Here is a 3,879-nt window from a genome sequence, read left to right on the forward strand (position 1 = left end):
TTTTTTTTTTTTTTTTGCGTTACATGAACATACTATACATAACATTATATCACACATATAACTCAATTATCAATAAAATTCGACATAATCATTTATTATCTTTCGTATGACATACCTGATGGCGATGGAGCATTAGTGGTAAGGTCATGGAACATGTTTAGCCTACCTTATAGGCTAGTCTATAGAATCTATAGCCTTCGAGCTCTCATACCAACCGTAATAACTCTATTTTTCTACTACAATAAAGTCGTTACTAAATGCATGATACGATTATTAAATTCAAAAACATTCATTTAAAATAATTCAAGAATGATGTCATGAACTTAAACATTGGTAGTAAAATCTTTAAAACGACCAAGAAAACAATAAAGAAAAAAATAAATAACAAGACATTTGAAACAGATAAGAAAAATAAAACAATACCCTAATCTATCCTAAGGGCTACAAAATACACAAAATGCAACTATTGTAGCACTGCTTCTATGCCTTTCATCGTGATGCCATCATCTGCATATGAGTGCCTTACCTTTACCTAAAAAATAAGAGTAGCAAGTGTCTTGAGTATGTTAAGAAATACTCAGTAAGTGACCCTAGTGTTGGTATCGAGGAATGGAAACACATGGAATATGGTGAGACCTATCATTTTAAAAATATCACGGCTGGTCTTAGACAGCTTTCTAGTCGAGGCAAGATTTGATGTGTAGTACTTCTCTACAAACGGCCCACACACGCAAACATTATCCTACAGGTAGACTCGTATACCCCTAGGCTAGACTCGTCGAGCTAGCATTTGTCGTTGAGCCACAGTGGGCCAAGTACTAGAGATGGCTCGTCACGCACATTTCACATGGCAGGAAGGGACAGTCAAATTCTTGAGTCAACGCGCGGGTAATGGGTCAACACATGGGTCTCGGGTCGCCCTACTATAATCGCAAGGTGGGTCATGCCACACTGGTGTACTACGTTTGGGGAATGGGGATGTATGGGCTATGTTTTAGACTTGGACCGCACAAGAACTGGATAACACCCAACCCGCGTCTAGATCCAACCCGAAATTTGACCTGCAGATTCCTTCTCTTTAACCTGACTTTGGCGGGTTTTGTTTTCCTCCCCAGATCTCTCTCTCTTCCTCCACGCCTTTTGTGTTTTTCTATGGCCTAGGTGCACATCCTTACTCACTACTTGCTCCAGTGATCTTTCTCTTGTGGTTGTGACTTTACGGAACCTATACTCATTGGTAATTTTGAGAAAAGACAAGAACCTAAAATTCTTCTCTTAAAATTGTAATCAGATAGCTTAGGAGAACAAGTTCTTACCAATCGTTTGCGTGTCTTTGTCGACCGTCTCCACCACTGTGACTTCCCTCTCAGTTAGCCATGACGCTAATGAGTTGCAGGAAAAGGAAAGAAAAACAAAACAAATCTATTGGAGTTCCTTCTTTCTCAGCGTGTATGTGTTGTAGGGTGGGAATAGAGGGTAAGTTGGATGGTTGAGGTAGTGAATGGTAACGAGCTTAAGAGGAGGGAGTGTGGGCGATTTCCATCGCAAGTTCTCCGCTGTCTTGCTGGAAATCTCATGGTTTTCTGAGAGATTTTTTTTTTCACAGCCAACTGTTGCTACACTGTTACATATATCAACATAAATATTACAAAAAAAAAAAAAAAAAAAATATTGAAATCCTATTAATGGTGTCCAGATATGCTTGTGAATCACTCATTATTGGACATTGTTTAAAGATCTCCTATTGAAAGTCAAAGTGTTGTTGATGTTATTCTTCCTAGTCAATTTCATGGTTCTCTTTGACATCAAATTCATTTGAATACAATCACTTATTCGAAAATCTATGTGCCACAAGGAAGAAAGAAAATACCAAAAGATTGAAGATGGAAGTTCACTTACAAGATAAATTTTTTTGCTTTTTACCTTTGTGGAATATGAAAGCCGAATTAATACGAAACTGTTATTTATTCTCTTTTTCATATTATTAAAATTTCACTTAGTAGATAAATTTGTAAAATCATGTTTATCGTTGTTGTCACAATTTGGATTTGAGAAACCTCACCCAACCTTTATATAACAATAAAGAAATTTTTATTTGATGGATAAGATGGGAGGCAAAGTAGAAGAAGAGTACACAACAATGTGGTATTTGCTGCATACTCTTCAATTCAAAAGATAGTCGGGATTGATAGATGTCAAATTTGATTTGAATCCTAATCCGTGTCCTGGACATGGAAAGTTATGACCATATCATAGGGGATGCAACGGAATGTCAGAGCAATTATGGACTAAATATGGGTTCCAAAGCCTAATCCCAATATGGACATAGGTTTTACTAGGTTAAAGATGTTAGTATTGACCACATGACCTAGTAGTCTATCGATGGTGGATTTCTAGTTAAGACTAGAGCTATGTTAAGACTAGAACTATGTCTTGTGTGTGAAAAAGAAAGTGGACAGCCTCATAGGATCTAGTCTCCTTAAAACCGCCTTGAGAAAGATGAAAGACCACATAAGTACAAAAGTCAAGGCTTGGGCAATAGACTAATTAAAGCCTCAAAACATAGACTGGTATAATACAACCCAAGGTGATCAACCATGAGAGTGGTGTGGAGGAGATGACATAGAGACAAGCTTAGGTTCAAGAGTCTCCTCGAATTTTGTACAAACATTTTTGTCCTGATCTTGTCTTGTGTGCTTCGTTCCCTCTTTTATATTTAAACTCAAACTTTATTTTGTATAGTCTAAATATATATTATATACATTTGTCCCAATGTGGGACAACTTCCTCCTTTTGTTTTTTTTTTTCTTACTACTATTACTTAATCTCCTCCATAAAATCTTCTTACCTAAGATTCGAATATAAAATCAAGGAAATAAAATCCCTCCAAGTGATTGGAGGTATAGAGTTTCAGAGAGAATTCCACATTAGAGAAAGTGCGGGAAACATTTTAACTCAGTCCAACGGTTATATTGATAAATATATTAAATGAATTTCATCGAATAATATATTTGAATATCTAATATATTAGGATATGATATATTATCTAAATTATATTTAAATGTTCTAAGATATCTCATATATCTTTAACTATCTATCTTTTTCACCTGCCAATACCCATCATGACTTTTGCGATTCCCTTTATCTCCCGTGACGTGTCTTTCCTGCTATTCCATAATTAACACGATGAAGATTCCTCCTGTGAACGATTATAATTACTTCCTTGTTGGGGTAAACTCGAAGAGGAAGAGGTTGGAGTCGTCTGTTGAGATCTGCGATGAGTAAGTTTTCCTTCTCGTTGTCTTTATCTTTCTATCTTTTACTCCCACGGTGGTGTGTATTACTGTGTATTACTGGCAAAAATGGGAGTGAAAATAGTTGTGTGAATAAGGGGTATTGGATTCCTTTTTCTCTCGTGTGTTAACAAATAATATATTTTTTAGAGGTCGATGTAATACAGTAGTGAGTATTCCCGCTTGTCACTCGAGAGACTTGAGTTTGAACCCTGACAATAATAAGTTTAATTTTCTTTTGACAATTTTAATCGGAATAATATATTTTTTAGAGGTTGATGTAATATAGTAGTGAGTATTCCCGCTTGTCACTCGAGAGACTTGAGTTTGAATCCTGACAATAATAAGTTTAATTTTCTTTTGACAATTTTAATCGGATTCAAAATTGGATTACAATTTGTAACGGCGATTGATAAAATCTGGTGTGTTAACAAATATTATATTTTTCGAAAGTCGTCGTTGTAGAGTGGTGAGTATTCCCGCGAATTTGATCCCCAGTAGCGACGATTTTTAATTTTCTTTTGGATAGTTTTAATTGAATTCGAAATTCGGTAGTGGTGAACTGGATGGTTTGGGTTTGTTCCCC

The sequence above is a fragment of the Cucurbita moschata genome, unplaced genomic scaffold (assembly GCF_002738365.1).
Source record: "Cucurbita moschata cultivar Rifu unplaced genomic scaffold, Cmos_1.0 Cmo_Scf00091, whole genome shotgun sequence".
Lineage (NCBI taxonomy): Eukaryota > Viridiplantae > Streptophyta > Magnoliopsida > Cucurbitales > Cucurbitaceae > Cucurbita > Cucurbita moschata.